At 38.2% G+C, this 22521-nt stretch overlaps 1 protein-coding gene and 1 long non-coding RNA gene across 8 annotated transcripts in view; one reads left to right on the forward strand and one right to left on the reverse strand.

Moving 5' to 3' along the window:
• CCDC192 (coiled-coil domain containing 192) overlaps positions 1 to 22521 on the reverse strand; it is a 224797-nt gene that overhangs the window by 63727 nt on the left and 138549 nt on the right. The window lies entirely within an intron of this gene.
• Positions 2205 to 13793, forward strand: LOC102148822 (uncharacterized). The gene is made up of 3 exons (XR_288301.4): positions 2205 to 2333; positions 11596 to 11724; positions 12680 to 13793. It is a non-coding gene; the product is annotated as an uncharacterized lncRNA (long non-coding RNA).

Consider the following 22521-nt stretch of genomic DNA (forward strand, 5'->3'; position numbering starts at 1 on the left):
AACTGATGTTTCTATTTAGTAGAATGGTCAAGAAGAAGTTTCCATTTGTACAAGTTCACAATCCCATAGCTCTATTTCCAAAATCTGAAAAGCTCTGGAAACTGGAAGTTCTTCATAGCTCATCTGGTGGCAAAATCTGACCTGACCCAATCTGAATTCATCTGGCAGCAAAATCTGATCTGAACTGATAGGAAACTATTTATACATCCCATTCAGTGCAAATGTTAATATATTCAGTTATGGAATATTATCCCAGACACTATTCGGATTACCTTTCAAATCTGAGAAATTCTGCATTCTGAAACATATTTGGCCCCCAAGTTTCAGACAATAAATTGTAAAGCTGTACTAGTCAAGGTAGAGAGTATAGAAGAAATTTCCATCTGTGGCTCTGCAAGGCAAGATTTATTAATCAAGGATGTGAATTTCTCCAATTATAAACATCCTAAACCACTCAGCTCTCCAGATCCAAAAATGTGAAACTTGTTTCCTCCAGGACATTCATTATCACTAAATCTATCTTCCCTCCTACTTGTTCCCTCCACTACAATTCCAAGGAGCAGTTATCTTGGTTTTGGAATATTTATCAAGTTATAATAATTCTACCCCTTCTCCAATTATCTTAATCTCTCACTCCCCTTCCCCAATCTCTATCCACATTCATACAAATACAAATAAATACAAATAAAGTACAGGTCAAAGCAAACTCAAATTTTTGCGTGTAGATATATATCCCCCCAACCCTGCTCTTGAATCCTTCTTCTAGTTCCGTCCACCTGGGATAAGGCAAGGTGTCAAGAAAGATGGGTCTTGCCAAACATATAAACTGCATTTTGCCCTCCAGCCCATCTCCTGTTATGCATGAGCCTCTGGTTGGAAGAACTGTCTAGTCTTCAGGCAGTTCATCTGGTTTTATCTCAGGAAGTCGACAGTAGATTCCAATCTAAAAGGCCTATTCTTGTTAATGACTCCTGAGATCTCCAGAGACGTCTAGAAGAAAATTCTTCTAAGGCTCCTTCCTCTCTATCTGCAGGGAGTCTAAAGGCATGTGTTTTAAAATTTTCCAAATAGACCTAATCTCCACATCAGATTTAACCACAGTAACTACAGCTGGGTTTAAAAATCTAATCTCACTCACATTACTAATAGAAAGCAGCAGTCTGCGTGGAACTGAACCTGAAAATTTCTTTTCCACTGCACTTAGGATGCTTTCTTTCTCTTTTGTGGTCAGAGAAGCTTCAAGATGTAGAACTACTTAGTTACTAAGGTGGCCAACAGTGAAGAGGTACACGTAGGTTTATAAGAGATATTAATCTGAACAAGTGAAGCATTCAAGCCCCAGGGACGTGAAGACCCAGTTTTGAAGGAAATATGGTAAAATGGTGTCTGCATTTGAATTCTCTCTGGGCCGTTTACTCATTGTGTGTCCTAGAGCAAAACTATTTAACTTCTTTGGGCTCCGTTTGGTCAGTACCATAGGTATCATAATACCTGCTTTTGCAGAATTACCCCAGATCACAGCAGAAAATTACGGAGATGGGATTCAAATTTTCATCTGTTTGACTCCTGAAACACTGGTCTTGTCCTTGCGTCATGCTGTCTCTAGAAAGGTCACAGGGTAAACAGAACATTCCTTCTGCTGCTAAACAACCATGGCTAGCTATTAATATAATGTGGAAGAGTTTTTGAACAGTTTAACATGGTTGCAGTGTTAAATTTAAAAGACTACCTTGTCCTAAGAAACAAGGTGACAACAGAGGCCAATCTGGAGCTGGCTGTGGTTCTTCTACGGTTAGATGTAAATCTGGTTATGTGGTACCACATACAAAGCTTAGCAAGTCTTACTGGAAGCATCGTGGAGCTCATTGAGAGCTGAACAGAAGAGGAAAACCTATAGTAGAAATTTCAGTTGCTTAAAAAAATCTCAACAGAGAGTGAAAGGTCCCTCCTGAGCAATCCTGGATGTCTCCGATGTGATCGCTCCAACGACCATCTCATCATCAAAAGGAATCCGTTCAAGAGAAGAAGCTGCATCCCCTGCTAGAAGCCTTGCGTTATCTAGGAGCTAGTTTTCTCCTGTGATTTCTGTAAATGCAGAAACCCTTGGCTTCCTGGAATACTTGAGTTCCAAAATTTCTTCGGTATAACCTTTAAACACCACACTTAAAAAAAAGTACAACTTCTTCTTTTTTTCCTAAACCCAGGAACTTGTTCTCATTGGAGATAACAGGAAACCAGCTTTGTCACCCATTATTACGCGCTGTTAAGGAGGACACACAATTTATGCTTTAAAGGGAGATTACTGGAAGAAGAGCCTGAAGACACTGTGTCAGGTCAGTGGCATTTCCTTGCTTGATGTTTCCTGATAAAAACATTTTTTGGTGAGAGGTGAGGGAGAATAAGTGGGTATAGGGCTTAAAATAAATGGGTAAAGAGCTCCAAATAAGGCAAAAAATAGGGAATTGTGTTACTAATTTTCTCCCTGTTTCTCAGTTTTACTGTGTGTTGTCATCCCCTCATGGGTCTGGAAGAAGAATTTCTCTCTCTCTCTGTATTTATCAATAAATACATGTAAATTATGGTGCACACCAACTTGTGGTGCTGAGAGGAGTACAATATATGATTTTTCAGCTTCTCATGATCAGTTTATGGGAGAGGTTGTAGAGTTAGGGTCCATTTAGATTATAAGTAAGTGATAACATCTCCAGAATCATGAGAACTTCCCGAGTTCATACAGCAGCCGCTGGTTTATCTTCCAGCTTTTCTTCAGCCATCAGAACACCACAGGTTATTGTTAGTATTTGCTTGTCCACAGCTCTGTCCTCTCCTCTGGCTTGTAAACTCCTTGGGGATAGAGACAGGGTGTCACCTGGCTTCTTAGCTCCAGGGCTTGCATGGTTACGTGGCCCACAATAGTGTTCCACAAATGTTTGTTGACATCTTAGCAATTTTGTCAGACTCAATGTGTGCCTTGTGAAGCTTAAAATAGTGATCTCCGTTCTGGGATCTGATGATTGCACTGGCTGTGAAGGGGCATGGTTGGGAGCTATTTCGTGTTCTTATTGGATGATATGCTGTATATAGTTTGAAGGTCACATTTTACATAAAAGGAAATATCTCAGTTGGCTAATATAAGTCATTCAGAGCAAGTTTGCTTATGTCTAATAAAATTATACAATGCATGAAGCTACAGGAAACTCACATTCTGCCTATCCTCCTTTTCCAGCTAAACTGGGCTCCAAGAAAGGAAACAGCCTTCTCTCTCACAGCCTGCCACTTTTAAACAATCTCAGAGGCCTATTCCCCATGGGCTAGACTTTGGCAGGACACTGCTGTTAGCTTGTGTACGGGGTCATGTGAAATACTGTGATCTGGACAGTCAGTGGTCTATTGTTTACTACTGGATACCACCTTTCTAATGGCTCCTGCATGGGAAAAGAAACCCCCATGTTTATTGCAACGGGGAAACAATGGAAATGGTCGGGGAAATTGTGCTACATACAACTATTTAAACTCCTGTATATTTATTCAGTTCTGAACAATTACTAGTTCAATACTGGGAGTTTATTGTGGTCTGGATTTCCCTATTACACACCCAACCATTTAGAAGCACAGCTGGAAATTTCCTTTTATATTGCATCATTCTACTCTCTAATAATGATGGATATACTAACCGACAAATCTGAGAAAGGCAGAGCATTGGTTTCACTTGAACATGAATTCTTTGTAATTACTTAGGAAGACAGTATAAAGTGCTGCCACCCATTGTTGTCTGTTGAGATTTTGCATTCTCTTTTTTGTCTTTCTTTCTTTCTTTTTTTTTTTTTAGGAAGATTGGCCCTGAGCTAACATCCGTGCCCATCTTCCTCTGCTTTATATATGGGACACCTGACACAGCATGGCTTGATAAGCGGTGCATAAGTCTGCTCCCAGGATCTGAACTAGTGAACCCTGGGCTGCCAAAGCAGAGCATGTGAACTTAAGCACTACAACACCAGGCCAGGCCCTGTGTTTTCTATTTAGCAAGAATGCCAAAGACTTTCTAGGGACCCACTACATAGTGATCCGGTTTAAAGGTAAATAGAAGATTTTACAGTACGTCACCTTGAAAGCCATAAATGCATATATCATCTTGCAGATGTACAAACAGTACAGGAAGGGTCGAGCCTCTAGCTTCAGGCAGAAGATGCAGATCTGAGATGACTTCTAGGCTTCAGAGACTCGGGAAGGTCAAATTTTCTTTGTAACACATTCTGATTATTTCCATCTTCTTATAGGCACTTCCTCTGCTTTGTCTAAGTTTGACATAAGTCTCTTTCACACAGGTGCTTGTCTTGGCAGACACAGAGGAAGTTAGGAAACTGGGCCAATGAGCACATTTTGAAAGTACTGAAATTTGATCATTGTATTTATTCTTTTTCATAGGAGAGGCAATAAAAACCATCTTAGAGATGAATTGAGATTCTGGTCTTCTCTAAGATGAGAATATATATATATATATATATATATATATATATATATATATATATATATATATAAACTAGTCTATCAAGTCTTGACATTTTCTATTTCTCTATCTTGACCAGAAAAATAGTAAAACAAAAGAAGTCATTTATCATCAGTTCAATAAACTTCAGTACATCATTGTCTTGGTACTTTGTAACTAAAACTTAAAAAAGAAACCAAAACTCTCTTTATAAGACAGTGTCCTGGACCAGGTGTCAAAAAATATGTGTTGCTTCTAGTTCTTTCATTAACTAGCCAGTATAGTGGACATATTGTTTAATTTTACAGCTTTTATAGCTGTTGAGATTGGGAACATTCTATACTAAGGGCACAAAAGACTTGAAAATTAGGCAGCAAATTTAAAAGTTGCAAGCATATTAAAAACAGAAAACAATTAAGGGGTAGCCCAGTGGCATAGTGGTAAAGCTTGCGTGCTCTGCTTTGGCAGCCCTGGGTTTCCAGGTTCGGATCCCAGGCGCAGACGTAGTACTGCTCGTCAAGCTACACTGTGGCAGCATCCCACATAAAATAGAGGAAGATTGGCACAGGTGTTATCTCTGGGCCATCTTCCTCACACACAAGAAAAAATGAAAAAACAGGAAAAAATTGTTTCCTAAATGAAACCCATTTCAAAGAACATGTTTATCCAAATCTAGCACAGTATACCTCAAAGTTTAATTGATTTCTTCTTTTTCCTGATCTCCTATTCTCACTCAGTAGCAGGAGAAAAAAATAAACTTAAATTGCCCACTCAGGGTAACTATGTCTTTGTGGTTTAAAACAATCACTTCTCAGTCCCTACAGGATTTAGGTCTGTCAGTTCTGGGGTCTTCTCACCCACCTTGTCCTATACTTTCCACGATGAAGTCTTTAAGAAGTTCGTATGCCATACTGCTATGGTTTGACAGAAAGATGTCTGATACATGTGTAGTCCTACTGTGGTCACTACTGTCTCGATGTCACTGGATTGATTGGCATCTGTTGAGCTGTGGCTGGTTTCACCTATTTTTCAGATGTTGTGCTGGAACTGAACACTGACGGCCCGCATTTCTGACGTAGCCCATCTTCTCTAGGTCTCATGCTAGCTCCTTGTCCCAGCCCTAGATCTCTTTGGGCCTCAGGTCTTTTGCCCCTCACTCCCAACCCCAACTGAGGCACACGAGAACTTCTGTATTTCCTCGACGGTATGTATGAGACATGGGGAGCCAGAAGTGCTCCTACTTCCAGCCATTCAGCATGGAGTATCTCCAAGGGCAGACTCCTCAGGCTCTGTGCCGTAAAGCAGGGAATTAACCCCACTATAACTGGGTGCTTATACCACTGCCCATTGCTTTCTCCCACATCTCCCTGTCTTCACAGATCTTTTCTCTCTCTTTTCTCTTTGCCTCCTTCTCCTAGCAACAGTAAGGTAAGAATTTCCTTTACATCACATCATATGATCTCCCTTCCTTTTCTATGGGATAATCTAGGGTCAATTCTTTAAACTTGGGTTCTTGATATATATTACAGGTTGAATAATAATAAATTTCCATTTTTGTAGGTCGAAAATGAGTGAATATTTCATGGGATTCAATCTAGGAGAATATGACTTTGAGAGTGTGAGAAAATTATTCTTCCTCCTCAGAGCCCAATTTTCAAAACTATTATCTTCCTATGAAGCTTAAAAATCTCAGTTTGAATGCCAAAGCCAAATAATTATTCTTTCTAATAAACACTCGCTAGTCTGCTCTACTCTGGGGAGTAAGCCTCAGTCTCAAGGTCTGGACTTAATGGCAAAAGGAAATTCGAGGGAGAAATAAAAATAAAACTAAATTACTGAGATGAGAAATTATATCAGAAGATATTTCAAAACTATTTTTCTACCGCTACAAAAATTCAAATCAGAAATCAGTGTAATAGTTCTAAGTTTTCCTTAAGAAAGTGATATGATAGCACTAAATTGTTCACATTTTATCAGGAAGAAGCAGTGTTAAAATTAACTTCCGATCTAATTTATTTAAAGTTTTTATTCTGTTTTGAGAAAGTGAAAGATGAGACAAGAATGACTGGTAATGTTATCTTATGAATGATATTCCTCTATACTTCTCTAATATTTTAAATTAAAAAAAAAAGCTTTTTCATTTAGTTCTTAGTAAAAATCTGTAGACCTCTAAGGTCTTAAGTGTGAAACTGATTTGGCCCAAGTCAAAGAGCTGTTAAACTACGTGACCAAGGAAATGACTGGGCTTAGACTATCTATGTGTTGTAAGTATTTCCCTACTCAAGCTCATCATCTGTCCTGGGAAAGAAACATAAAGTTAGCTGTCCCAGAGGTGAACAAGCTGTGAGATGCGTATAGTCAGTGTGTGTGTAAGATGAGGCATTGGATGGTGTGACTCTTCTATAGGAGAGCAAAACGATGGCATTAAGCCACACTGAGTTGTGATTATATTCTCAGAAAGCACGAACCCTAAATTGACAATAATCTCCTGCGTTTCTTCACAAATATACTTCCTATTTATTGCCACCAGGTTACCCTATCTGCAGAGTTTATACGTCATTCCTATTGTGTCTAGAAAGATAGAATGCTACAGGTTATTGAATCAAACATCTGGATTGTCACTGCATATTAATTCAACTGGTTATAAAGGGACTAAGGATTCTCATAGGTTTCCTTAGCTGTGCCATTTAGAGAAGAGTCACCATCATATCAAAGATTTTTGGTGACACATTTTCAGCTTTAGCTGCTGGTGGTATACTTAGAAGCTTAAAACCTTTTGAAGTAAAATTGAGGTAAAATTTTCAATTACTTGAAATAGCTGATTAAGATACAGCCAATTTAAAGAAAAAATTTTAACATCTGGCTATATCAGTCTCTCAAGAAAGAAAATAATTGAAAGATTTTATCACATATCTAAAAATACTGTGATACTGTATTTTTATAATAGTTAAAAATTATATATTTTTATAATTATATTATTAAAGAGTCTCTAAAGTTTTTCTAAAAGAGAAAATTTGAAAAAAAAAATTGCCGCTATATAAAGTATTTGTTTGTGTTGCTCTAAAAGGACGACAATGACTGCTAACTTGTATGTTAGAGGGACTTTACTTATTGATGTGATTCCTCTCGTAAGTGGCAAGTCAGATGCATATTTCCAAATTCAAAAGGAGTGGCACATTAGAAAAATAAAGGCACTGATAGAAGTTCTCAGTGGTAAAATGATGGGATTTTTTTCAAAATCACAATGAGAAAACACTTCACACCCTTTAGGATGACTATTATCAAAACAAACAAAGGAAAAACACCCTCCAAAATCACAAAAAGTACCAAATGTTGGCAAGAACATGGAGAAATTAGAACCCTTGCACATTGCTGGTGGGAATTCAAGATGGTGCAGCTTCTGTGGAAAACAGTATGGCAATTCCTCAATGAAGCATCAAATTACCATATGATCCAGCAATTCCACTCCTAGGTATATACTCAAAAGAATTGAAAGAAGGGACTCAAACAGATATTAGTATACCAGTGGTCATAGCAGTACTATTCACAATAGCCAAAATGTGGAAACAACCCCTAATGTCCATTGACAGGTGAATGGCTAAACGAAATTCGGTATATACATACGATGGAATATTATTCAGCCTTAAAAAGAAAGGAAATACTGACACATGCTACAACAGGATGAACCTTCAAGACATTATGCTTAGTGAAATGAGCCAGACACAAAAGGACAAATATTATATGATTTGACTTATAGGAGGTACCTACAATAGTCAAATTTATAAAGACAGAAAATAGAACAGTGGTTACTGAAGGCCAGGGGAGAGGAGTTATTGTTGACGGATATAGTGTTTCAGTTTGGGATGAGGGGAAAGTTCTGGAGATGATGGTGGTGATGATGGTTGCTTAACAATGTGAATGTATGTAATGCCACCAAATTGGACACATGAAAATGATTAAAACGGTGAATTTTATGTTATGTATATTTTACCACAATAAAAAAAAGATATGATTTTTTGATCATGTAAATCTAGCCTGCCCTTAACAAAATAGCTGCTTTCTACCTGCCTGTAGATTTGCCCTCAGGTATTATCTCTTTCCCTATTGGCTACTTGGAATACATTACTCACTTTCTGAAGTCCTCAATTTTCTCTCCCATCAAATGAAGGAGAGGAATTGGGTAATCCTTGGCTTTTCTTGAGTTATTATTACCTTGGATGATTAAATGGAGAATATTAAGACATTACTCTATTTAAAATAGATGATACTTTTGGTTTACTTTTTTTGAATTCCAATCCTCTTAGGAAAGCATTACAGACTGTGAATTTACTTTTCCTTGTCACTTTTACCTTTTGATGGGCATAAGCATGCTGTTTTGCTAAAGTTCATTAAGATCTTGGCAAATACCTTAAACGTAAAATATTGATAGAGAAAAGCAATTTTTATCATGTAAATATAAATTTTCATCATATGAACTTGACATGAAAGCATAGTATCTGCATTATCATTACCAGTCAATGACAGAAAAACAAAAATATTATTTCTTAAGAAAATGTAAAACTTTTTATTTTCTAACTTAAAATCCATTATTGTTTGATGTAACCAACACAAATAAAAGGAATAGTCATTTATATGATATTCAATATTTTCCCAAGTGCTATATAAAATTCTATATCTCCCAATTGAATGTACACGGAAATTGAAGCATAAAAGGTGCCGCCTAACGGTTTGAGAAGAGAGAGAGAATTTGAAAGTAGTTTCCATGTTAAACTTGACAGGTTGGATCCTTTGTCTCCCGGGATAGCCTTATTCTAAATAAGTATACTAGTCAGGATAGACTTGGTTTGTCCACAGTAACAAATAAACCTGGAAAGTTCAGTGGCTTAAAACACAAAAACTTATTTTTGACTCATGCAAAAATCTTTTAACAAATGTAGTGGTTCTCCAGGCAGCTCCTTTTCAGCAGAATCAGGGATCCAGGATGCTTGTATCTTGTGGCACCACTGTCTCAACATGAGCCTTCTAATTTACCCAGGCGGAGAATGAAAGAGCTGGGGGCGGGGGTGTGTGTGTGTGTGTGTGTGCAGGGGCATTTCATTGTGTCAGCCTGAAACAGGGCATATGTTACTTAAACTCATCATCCATTGGCCAGAGAAAATCATATGACCCTACCTAACTGCACAGAGGCTGGGAAAGGTGAGGGACATCGGTGTAATTCAGTGAGCATTAAATGTCTCTGCCAAAATAAAGTTCTTCAGTCTGAGCCATTCCAAATGGTGTGAACTGACCATTTCCTGAGAATCTAGGCCACAGGATGCATTACAGTGCCAAAATGGCTGCTGTATTAGTTTTCTATTGCTGCCTACTAATAAATTACCACCAACAGCAGCTTAAACAACACAAATTTACTATATAACAGTCCTATAGGTCAGATGTTCACCATAGGTCTTACTAGGCTAAAATCAAGTGACGGCAGGGCTGTGTTCCTTCTAAAGGCTTTAGGAGAGAATCTGTTTCTTGCTTTTTCCATTTTCCAAAGGCTGTCTACATTCCTTGGCTCCTGGTTCCCTTTCTCTATCTTCAAAGCCAGTAATGTTGCAACTCTCTGACCTTTCTTCATGATTACGTCTTCCTCTGACCACAGCCAGGCAAGGTTCCCTGCTTTTAAGGACTCTTGTGATCACATTGGGCCCACCCGGATAATCCAGGATGATCTCCCATCTCAAGGTCCTTGACGTGAATCACATCTGCACAGTCCCTTTTGCCGTGTAAAGTACCATATCACAGCTTCTACAGTTTAGGATGAGGACGTCTTGAGGGTGGTCATTATTCTACCTATCACAGCCACTTTTTATCTTGATGAAATTCATTCACTTAAATTTAATGTTAATAACTGGCTGCTACCTTAGAACAAAAGAGTTTTCAGTAGACATTTGCCTTTCTTGATTTTTTTGTGTGTGTGTGAGGAAGATTCACCCTGAGCTAACATCCGTTGGTGATCTTCCTCTTTTTTCGCTTGAGGAAGATTAGCCCTGAGCTAACAACTGTGCCAGTCTTCCTCTATTTTGTACGTGGGTGCCACCTCGGGATGGCTGATGAGTGGTGTAGATCCACACCTGGGATTCGAACCCATGAACCCGAGCCCCTGAAGCAGAGCACATGGAACTTTAACCACTTGGCCAAAGGGCCAGCCCCACTTTGAATTTTATTTCTCTTAAAAACTATTGGTTTAGATTTGGTCATGTAAGATAGGACTTGAAACTAAGTTTTTAGCATTCCTATTTGCAGTGAACAGCTACTTTTTGTTTGTCTGTTTCTGTCAGGTAATATTATTATTAGTAATACCAGCGCAACTTTGTTTGGGTAAATCTCCCCTTTTCTGCTCTCAGGCTATATGACTTGGGTGCAGCTGAACTTACTTAGGGCTCCACTGGTGCCCCCATAAGCCAAGTGTGCCAATCCCAAACTTTAAATCATCCAATCACAATGATTCATTCAAAAAATTCCCCCAAGAGAGTGAATTGCAGGACTTAGATGAGATTGCTCTGAAAGAGGAGTTCTCATCCCACTGGGTTGCTAAGCATGTACAGTGCAAGTGTGGAGCTGCTGGTGTACACCATGATCCAGCAAGCGAAAGAGCGTGCCTGAGAATGAACCCACTGTAGAGGAAAGCAGGCTTGGAAGACAGAGACAGAGTCTGGACATCCACGCATCAGGATCTAGCCATGTCTGAGATTTTTGTTACAAAGGTCTATACATTCTCTATTTTGTTTAAGCAAGTTTAATTTGGGTTTCTGACACTTGGCCACCACATGAGCCTTGGCTAGTAGAGGCAATAAAGTTCAATAGAAGTAATAAAGTGAAACTTACATGCTCCCAAACAACTCCAGGTAAGTAAAAATTTTGACGACAACGCTCAAATTAATTGCTGAAGCGCTAGGGTACTTCACAGGCTCTACCTGTCCAGAATAACTGATGTCATCAGTTATAAAAATAACACTGCTAATTGCCCGGTAGATTATTCTCTCTGCGATGCCATATATGCCCAGAAAATTGTCTCCAGCTGCGGCAGGCAGCAATCCTTGTGGGTATTTGCTTACTTACTGCAGGCTGTTGAATGCTCTCCTGAAGACCAATCCAACAGCAGATATATCACCTGACTTTCACTGCCAAGGATGATATATGTTCCACGAATGCACACGGATGGAAGGCATGTGAAAACCGGGGGTGATGATGAAGTAAGGAACATTTATGAAAGTAAATGAAACATTTATGAAAGAGCATTTAATCAACAGTTTGAATGAGGACAGGAAGTTTTTTTTTAACAAGCATGTTGTGAATGTCAGGACCCAGATCCAAGAATGGAAAAAACTGTTTTATAGCTTCCTGCTGTTATGTTCTTTTTAGACTATTTGGTTATTATCGTAAAAAGAAAGATTTGTATTTCTCAATAGTTATTCTCTTATATATACAATTTATTCATCATATGTGGGATCCCCATAGTACTGAAATTTAAAGGATCTTATTAAAATAGCAGGACACAAAATATAGTATTTTCACTATAAAAATATGTATGCATATAAATGTATTTACGTAGAAAGAGCTAATATGAAAAATATTTTGTTGGGGCAGTAGATTATGGGTAACTTTTGCTTAAAATTTGATTAATATTATTGATGAAATATTTAAGTACTATATTTTTAGTACAGATAAAAATAATCATCTTATGTGTAAAAATGTTTATCAAAATATCCTCTGAGTATGTGGATGTGTGTAGCAGCTTCATTGTGGGTCATTGATTTAAAGTGGGCCATCATTAATTTTCAAGCAGTGTTGCCTTTCTGTTATTCCGATGACGATTTTTCCCTGACCTTTGGTTCCCAAGGGTCAGAATTAACATGTTCTTGGGAAACTGTTCTAGTTTTTCCTCTTAAATTCCCTAATGACTTCTCAGCAGCTGTAGAAGAGGTGACATAAAGACGAAATAAAGTTATTTTGTCTCGATCCCCTTGTTCCAGCCATCAAAGAAGGATAAGGTTCTGGGAATCACTTCTTGGACTGCTTGCCGACAGCTCTTTGGTGTACTTAGAGGGAAGGACCATAAGCTTTCCCCAAGTCCCAAGAGACTAAAAGTAGCCATTTGCCATATTAGAGTTGCTGCATTTCTAACTTGAATTTTTTTCTGAATTGAAGTAAATTGGGCAGAAGAAGTTTCCAGAAACATCTGGTGGCAAGTCTGATTTTTCAGAGGATGCTGGTCCCCCTCATCACAAAACACAGAAGTCTCTCAACCAGGGGTTGAAAATGAAAATTCCTGCATTGGCCAGTCAGCTGAATGTAAGTGAGTAAAGGGGGCCAGTGAAGATGGTCGTGAACTCTGGTACACACACCCCATTGGAAGGAGGCTGCCACATGGCTCTAGCCATTCCTCCCTGTGCGTGAAAAAAATAAAAATTTGAATTGCTAAAATGCAAAATCTCTGGATATTTCAACTTTGAGGAACAATTCTAGGCAAACTTTTGACTAGTTTTATTAAAACAACAATTTAAAAGCCTTACCAAGATGGAATCAAACATTGAAAGCCCAAACGGATGCAAAACATTGGTTCTAACACTTTAAGTGTGCACAAGAACTGTGTGGAAGCTTACTAAACATGTGGATTCTAGACCCTCCCCAGAGATTCCGAGTCAGTGCATCTGGGATGGGCCCAGCATTCTGAGTTTGTCTCTCTCCTTCAAAGTAATTTTGATGCAGATTGACCTCAGGCTCATTCTTTGAAACCCTCTGTCTTAAAAGATATAGAATGAAGGATTGGACAGAACTTTTTAGGTGTTAACTGGTAGCTAGTAAAGGGGATCAGAACATGCCACCCCAAAATATGCTGCTTTGGCATATTGATTATTTTGAGAAACGGCAGATGCAGTAACAGCTCTCTGCCTTCTCCGTTTCCTGCTAAAAGCGGAACATAAATTTCCAGTAAGAAAGATGCCCTCCCTGTACCAGAAAGAGAACATTCTTTTCACTGGTCACAGGCCGTGGATGCCAAGATGAATCTATGCAAACAAAGCTTACTAAATAACCTTTCTCTTCCGTTCGTTTCTCCCAAATATTTACCTTCCTACAATTTGCTACTCCTAGAAACCCACACTCCTTTTCCTTTGTCTCCAATTTATTGCCCTTTGTTAAAATGGTGTTTAAGCTCTTGGGCTTAACCACTTTGTTGGGGTGTTCATTTCATTCCTATGGAGCCCCCTATGTTACATAAAAATAGTAACATCAAATAAATTTGTATGCTTTTCTCCTGTCAGTCTGGCTTTTGGCAGTTTAATTCACAGGCTCCAGTCTCTATGCCTAAGAGAGCAGAGGGCTGTCTTCCTCCCCTGCGCTAGCATTCACCTAGTTGAGGAGTACACTATCTGCCAGCTCCCTGACCGCCTTGCCTAAACCGTTGAAGACCATCATGTATCTGGGGCGCAGGACTGAGCCTCCAGCTCCCTGGGCAAGATGCACGTGCTCAGGGAGGTCGGGGAAAGCTGCTCTTTGTTTGTTTTTGCAGGACTAAGGCTGGGGATGGTTCCTGGTTAGTATTGTCCACTTGAGACTTTGGCCTCAGCACAGGAAGGTGCTCCAAGGACTTTTATAAAAAAGAATACTTTGAAGGTTTCATCCTGCTCACTCCAATGTCCTCGTTTATACGTCATTTCACTTGACATGTTTCCATGTTGAGAAAATAAGGTTACTCATCTCTCCTCTGATTCTCTGTGGTCGACCAACTACACCCAAATGTACACTGGTTACTTCAGGTACTTGGAGAGTTGGTTTGTCAGAGCTTACAAATATGACAATTAGGAAATGATAAAAAATAGAACATAACCAAGGGCCAAAAGAGGAAGCACGTGATCTGGGCTACAGTAGGTCAGTCAGGGACCAAATTAAAAGAGGACTGGAATCTTGCAATAGCTTCAGGGTGGTGGGGTTTGAGAGGAACCATCAGAAATGTGTGGCATGGGGATAGATAAAAGGTAAAGAAGGCCTGACCGACTGATTTGGAGCATGGACAAAGATTCTTCGATGCCATGCCCTTCCCCTAAGCTTTCTCTGAAGCTGGCACAGAAACAAACTTCTTCTCTTCTCTCAATCCTTCAATAATCACTTACTTGTTTTTGGTTTAATTTTAATTGTGTTTGCTTTTCGTGTCTAAACTAATGACTCTCCAATTTTCTCTATTAATTTTCAGACTATTTATGTTTGTTTACTTTTCTAATCAGTCAAATTCAGTAGGGACCTAAATATGGTTTATAAGGTGCTCATCACTTCGCATATGTATTTTTTTATCAGCAAGAACTCTTACTAATCATTAATAAAAATACAAATGAGAGCTAGTTTTGGTAATATCTTCCTAAGCATTCTTTCTTTGGCCTAGGTCTATCCAGAATACTAACCACGAATCACTGATGACTCTTCATGCCACCCCAATTTTCAGAATGATTGATTTTTCCCATTTGCAATGGAATGATTTTTCATGCCATTACCTAGAAATGTTATTATTTAGCAAGACAGTTTAATGTCTTGAGGAACATTTCAGGGAAACAACACGCAATGAGTTTTATTACATAAACTTCATGAAAGCAAGGAACACATCTTTTTTGTTTACTGCAAGTAGATGCTCAATTTTATTGTGTGGAATAAAATGAATTATAATTTAAGTCATGTCTTATTGTTTAGACTGATTTATCTTTCTGCTTAAAAAATTACTTATACAGACTAAAACATTTTTTTTAACCAAATTAAGTGTTCTCTGGGAAGAAACAAGTTTATTCTGAACCTGGAAGTTAAAGTTTTTTCTCAAATCAGTCATTTTTCAGAAGAGAGATCAACTATTTAGTAAGACTTGAGCCACACAGCAATGTCAACTTTTATACAGCACTGGTTAATAAAGATTTTTAAGAAAACCTAAATAATTATTAAATAGACTGGTTGGATATACCCCTTTCACTTGTGAGCTAAGCCGGGAGGAAGCCAAGCAATTCTGGCCATGAGGTTGTGGCTCAGGAACTTTGTCAATTTATCTGAGTCATAGGTGCATTTATGAGAAGACAATATTTAATGTGCCTTCCTCTTTTGTCTTCCTGAATCCAGAATCATCTGTACTAGTTCATTCTAAGCATTTGTCTGCCTGAGGAGAAATTGGAATTTGTTACAAAGAAAATACCAAAAGGCTATACTCAGCTTTTGACCTTCAAAAGTGAGTTATGCAGCAAGCCATGTGTGGCTGATCATGTTTTCCAAAGATGGCCACAGCAATATGTCCCATCCCACATGCTCTTCTGAAATGTGAACTAGCCGCATGCCATCAAAAGGTGGAATCTAATTCTCCCCTTGAATCTGGACTGGCCTTAGTGACTCTCTTAAAACTAATAGAATAAACATAATTCTGTTTTTCTTGTACACCTGAGTTTAGGATGAGTTGAAATATGCAACCCTGCTTTCTATGTGTAGCATGTCTTAGAGGAAGAGACTCCTCCAGGGAAAGGAAGGAACACTTGAGGCATGGGAGTTTCCATATGCTTTCTCCAACAAAATCTTACGACACTAATCCAGTTTTAGAGCAATGGAGAAACTGAGGCACAGCCAAGTATTAGGATTAGCAGAGCTAGGATTGAGATCCCTGTTTTTCTGTTTCTCTCCACTCTCCATTCTTTCTCCTGAGAATTAGATATTCCAGGCAATGTTAAAAAGTCTCTGACAAATAATGGATAAACTGCATGTTATGCTAAACACCTGTGAACGCAGGTGCCTTTTGGAACTGGCTCGGCAGCTTTCTCTGGGGATCTGAAGCCACTACTTAAGTGTCAATGGAAACCTGAATTTGAAGGTGACCACCGAGGAGACCTGCCATCCCACACAGAGCTCAGAGCCCAGGCCCCCTTGCTATGCCCATTGCCATTCCCACTGAACAGCCACAGATCCAGGGTATTTGGGTAAATATTCAAAGATAGATGTGCAGGTTCTTTTGAGAACTTACTGTAGTTTTGAAAACACTACAAATAGTGAATCTGGTGCTGCAAGCTCTAGATCAGGGCTGAGTCTTTAAGCTGAGCTTCCACAACACACAGCTGAGCTTTGAATTAGCAGATTCTCTGCTGAGTGATTGGGTCTGAACGGATAGCCGTTTAAGGCTCCTTTTTCTCATTGATCATTTTTATCATTCTTTTTTTTTTTTGTTTATATGACGATCTTTTACACTTATGGCTGGCAGTGGAGAGGCTGTGTTTATGCCCTGTGAGTTCAGAAGTAGGCCTTCAGCTTGTTGACACTGCAGCTTTAAGACTAAGCCAGTCCTCCTGTTATCCCAGAAATTGTCTCTCCACAAGCTTCCTCTCCTGGAAACACTGTGTGCATTAATGGGGGCTCAGTGAGCAGCCTCGGAGCAGGGCCTCTGTTTCTGCTTCTGAAGGTGCCTTACCCTTTTTACCACTTGTCTTGAACACCCTTCTCTCCTCAGGCAAATGTCTGTTTAGAATGGTTGCTTTCGGTCCTCTTTTCACCTCTGACTTCAAGCATTTTTGTTTTATTGGAAAAAATTCCCTCCTACATTCCCGCTCCCTCAAAATGCAGAACACAGAAATAAAAGCATAATTCTAATTTTTGGTCTGGAGTCTAAAATTATTAGCATTCTATAACATTTGTAACTAAATTTCAAAAGACGTCTGTGACTCATTCCCCAGTCATCATATTTTTATTTTCTTCCTAAAAAGCATCTTGACTCTAAGAAACCCACTCTCTGGCTGTTATCACTGCCCTGGAATCCAGGCACCACAGAGAAAGTAAAACTGAGGTCAGGGACCCGTGCTCACAGTGCAAGTCTGTCTTCATTAGATATGACCCATGTGCCCCAGAGCCACAGGCCTTGTTTAGAAAACTGTAATTTTGCCCTAAGTACTAAATTACTACAGACTTACCCTGGAACCATTTTGGCCAGAGTGACCTCCATCTTTCTACCCTCCCTCCCGCAACCCTGTGACCCAGTGAGACACTGCTGAGGAGGGAGACCTGGGAACGAGCTTCCCAGAAGGCTGGTCCTTCCACATCCTGGGTATTTTATGGGGTTGAACAACTTTTGTGCCTTCTGTGCTGTGTTAACGCCCATGTCCTCCCTCTCCCGCGTGCTCCTTCTCCCCCCCCCCCCATTCCTGCAAAACAGCACGACTTCTTGGTGCCTAAAGTAAGGCAGGATCTCAGGGGTTTTTTCTTTTCTTAAATTACTGCACCTGTAAACAAGCCCTCTCTTATATAGGGAGCTCTGAATCAAGTCACTATCCCAGCTCTCCTCCTCTATTAACCAATATTTGGACCATATTAGGAACTCTTTCAGCCCATTAAAATATTCTCTAGCATGTTCTTAAGCTATCCAGTTCCTAAGTTCCTATGTTAACGATAAAGCTGGATTAACTCTTTTAACCTGTTACTGTTATACGACCCAGTACTTAAGCTTCTCATCTGATATCAGGGAGGGTCTAAATTACTTGATAGAATCATGTCAATTAATTACTTCTGCAGCACATTAGCTTATGTTCAAGTATTATAAAAGTTACTTTTGAAGTAAAATACATACAAAGCTGGAAGATTCTTAAATATTTTCACGTTCTCAACTGATTTTTTAAAAGTGCTCTCATAAAGTAGAACATCCATTCTAATGCAAAATTTTGAAAGATAAAAACGAGTAAGAAAAATTCTCTAAAGGCTACTTCCTAGGAGGAAAACAAAAAAGAAAACACTATATATGCAACGGTGTTATTCCACATATACACAAGGTTGGTTTCCATTAAATAATGTCAAAAATCCGCCAAGGCCTTACCTCTCCTTTTAAGAGTGGCCTGATTAGATATGCGGGCTTTCACATGAGAATTGCTCTATTATAAGCACTTATCAACTGAAAGTCTAAACTTTCACATTCAGAACCATCCTACTGGGAATTCAACTCATTGCTTTAATGGAGTTTTTCTTCTTCTCTATCTTCTGTAATGTGGTGTTACTTCTGTAGAGTTTCAGTATGGATTAATTGTGGGCAGACAACATATCCCTTTTTGATAACCTCTTCCTCCTAGGAAACTAATTTTTTGTTTGTTCTTTTACCTCTTTTTGGACTGAATATAGATTTTTTTCTCTTTAAAATCACTTTAAATAAGATAAACAAATGGATTCTGATATTATATAGCATTTAAGATCTAGTTCAATTAGGGGAATCAAATAATGGTCACATGTGAGGGAACTACTGTGTAACAGTGTTTATCTTACTTTTTTAGTCATATTAAAAGTCTATTTAAAAAGTACTAGAGGATATACTTTTAAAGAACACAAATTTTATGGAAGAATCATAAAACAACTTGATCTGAAGTTTCAAACTAAAGTTATAAAAACTTCTAGTACACTTGGTTCATAAAGGAAAAGTTCATTTTACAATTTTAATTGAATTTTTTTCAATTCAAAGGAAACATTCTTTAGAAAAAGGAGCTAAGTCAGTAGAGTGGGTAGGAGATATTGTATATTAGTAACCTAGTCACCATGGTAAAAAACATTCGTATTGAACAATTACATTTAGCTAATTAAATTTAGATCCTTTGTACTGTACCAGTCATGATATCTTGTTTGGATTTTTCTTTCATAAATCACAAAGCAGAGAACACAGAAAAGGAAGGAAAAGAATCAGGGACCACAGGAAACTTGCATTCTCTGAATGAAGGGGACAGAGTACCATGATTAAGTTCTGGAACTTAAGACCAGAACTGAAAAAGTGAATGTGACTTTTTCCCTGATGAGTAAGTGTAATAAATCATCGTGATACTTGTCAAAAATGCAAATTCCTGAACCTCAACATAGACTACTAAATCAAGACCTCTTTGAGAAAGGCCTAGGACTTTAAATTCCACTAATTCTCCAAGTGATTCTTATGTATGTTAACATTTGAGGTCCAAATAAAGCCTATTTAGAGACATGAAAAAAAAAATCATACAAGCCAATTGCCTGATAATAATTAGGCATCCTTCTAAGACTATGTTTGTAACCTAAGATGAAGCTAAGCAGCAACTGATAAACAGTTATACTTTGTCTGAGGTTCCACAACTTTTTACCTCAGTATTCCGTTTCTTATAAATCTTGCTCTAGATTGTATTTTTGTGCTTATTTCATTCTTAGAGCATAGCCAACAAAGCAATACTCATTAAAGACTTTCTAAAATGGGAAGAGGTATAGTTGACTAGGAGATCTGGGTTCTAGAACTAGCTTCAGTCTTTTGATCTCTCTGAGCTTTATTTTTTTCTTCCAACGAATGTGGGTTTGGACTATATCAGGAGCTGTGCAGGTAAGGCCAGTGAATGGAACTGGCCTGGGTAGCTCCATCAGGAGTGATGGGAGATGGGGCTCCTGAAGAGAGCTCATTGCATTTAAGGGGGCCGCCACTGTTCAGCTCTAACCAAAGGTTGCCAGGCAAGAATTCAGACCCAGGATTGCCAGAATGTCCAGCTTTTCAAGGGAGGCTGGAAGTTCTGCTCAGAATGTGAAATCTCCTGATTGTTAAATGGTTGAAAGTATTGCAAAATATCTAATATATAGCACAGGCCAATACTTTAAGGAATAAACAGAACACTTTGTTTGGCTAGATTTAGCCTATAGGCTAATTTGTGGCCTTGTTAAGATCCTTTCTATTTCTAAAATCCTATATATGTCCTACCTTTCTCAGCTATCCAGATCCACGTTACCGTAGTGGTAACTCTAGGCACCTAAGACAACATAAGTAGTAACTAGGAGAAGCTAGTTACAGAGTATTTCCTTATAGACTTAATTCTACCTCAGTGTAAAAGATTTATATTAATTTTTAAAGGGATGATCCTAAGAAGGTATTCAAAAGAACAGCTGACTGGCTATGGAAACTTAAATTGTCCATTCTCATTGAACACGTCATGGCTAATGACTATGTCTATGTGAGTGAGTTAGAATTAGATAGGACTAAAGGATCTGAGCAATCAGATTGCCTGTGATTCATTAAGTCCATCCTGTAAGTGGCAGGGCCTATTTTCCATATCATGAGACTTACAATGGAGATAACTAACTAGGACAAATAAACATTTCAGCTGTTTCCCTCTTTTACAAATTATAAAGCCTTCAGGAATCTTTCTTTACTTCTCTGTATAATTCATTCAATCTTTGAAGGTTTAAAGTTTTCTTTTCTGCCTTAAATGTTAGATAAATCTAATGCAATTTTGCTGAATTCAAAAAAAAAAAATAGGCCATAGGCCATTGTATAATTTACAAAAACCATTCTGAAATACAAATACACAACATTGACACTCCAACCCCACACGTATTTAGGTATGAAAGATTCAGTTCAGAAAGATTCCTTCAGTTTTACCTAGAAGTGTTTTCCTGAAGTTATTAGGTTTCTACCCCTTGTGTTGAACTATCGTTTGCTACATTGAAGTTCCGGAAAAATTTGGAAGTTCTATTGGTATTTTATATAATACTGACTCATTTGATATTTCTGGATTATTAAAGGCCTATGTATTTATAGAAGAGTATACCATTCTCTCTGCTCACTCTTTTTTTGGGAAGAGATGTACTGATTGAGGATCTCTAAAGGTATATGGAGGACACACTTGGATTAAGTTTGGGCATGCTTGTTCTGCCACAAATCCCAGAATTTTGGTTAATGAGACCTAGCACTTGTTGATTCTCTATGTTCCAGATGCTTTAGGCACATTACTCCTAATCTCACAACCACCCTGCAAAGTAGCTATTCCCATATTACAGTTGAGGAAATTGAGGCTCGAAGATAGTAAGGGGCTTGTCTGAGTAACTGAGCTGGGATCCGAACCTAATTCTGTATGGTTCCAAAGTCTATATTCTGTCCATTGCTTCGTGGTGCCTTCCAGTGCTGCAGAATAGACAGAGAGTTTTCTGGGCCCGTTTTCTGTCTGTAAAACATGGGAGTTCACAAGAAGATCACCAAGGTCTGTTTGACTTCAAACAACCGATAGTGATATTTTAGGGCTGTCTGCTGCAGAGAATATGACTCATTCTTTAGGCTTTGGATGGTTTCAGAGACCTCTGATCCTGGCTGAGATTTTCAAACAGGATGTTGACAGATACACGTAATATTAATCTTGTCTCCCATGGTATTTGGATTCCTGCCAATTCTTTGTCACTCAAAACAATGGAGAACATTATTTTCTCTTTTCTTTTCTTTTCACGTAAACCTACTCTATACTGTTTCTCTTCCTAACCCTGAGCCATGGGTTTATATTTAACCAGACTCTTGCCTTTAAAAAAAACTTTATTTGTACATGTAACCATCTATAATACAGATTTGTAAGTCCTTTTTTAAATCTATAATTATCTAGGTTCTCTTTAGAACATCAAATAAAACAATGCCACATCTTCATAAAGCTGGAGGATGATGATAAGATGATGTCAGAGGACCACTGCTAGTTGCCAAGTGAACTATTAGAGCTAGCAAAGATAAAAGTCAAATTCTCTCCATATCACCTATATATTGGAAATCTATGTACACACTTGTAAATAGTTCTGATTATAACGGGAATCAGATTATAATGGGAACATTTTGAGTTCACATAGATTCTTTTAAGGCATTTGGAAATCTAAGCTACATCTCAACTAATTTCAGCATCTTAGATACTAAACTTATTTTTATATGTTAGAAATTACTACATCTGTACTTTTCTGTACTGCTAGTCCCATCTAGGAATTAATCTTTCTGATGATTAGATTTACATGGTAACAAAACAAAATGATGACAACAACAAAAAACAACCCCTTAATTATCTCAGGATTGCCTACCTTTTCTTTTGAGATAATGAGGTTCTGTGATGTTTACTCTGTAACATAGGGGCTTTCTCCACTGCACCAAAAATGTAATAACATCAGATAATTGTACAACTAAATTCTGATATAAAGAATTTAAATGAAAATCTTCAAATATCTATTATAATAATTAATTGTCATAATTGTTATTATTCTTT

Source organism: Equus caballus, chromosome 14, assembly GCF_041296265.1.
Source record: "Equus caballus isolate H_3958 breed thoroughbred chromosome 14, TB-T2T, whole genome shotgun sequence".
Lineage (NCBI taxonomy): Eukaryota > Metazoa > Chordata > Mammalia > Perissodactyla > Equidae > Equus > Equus caballus.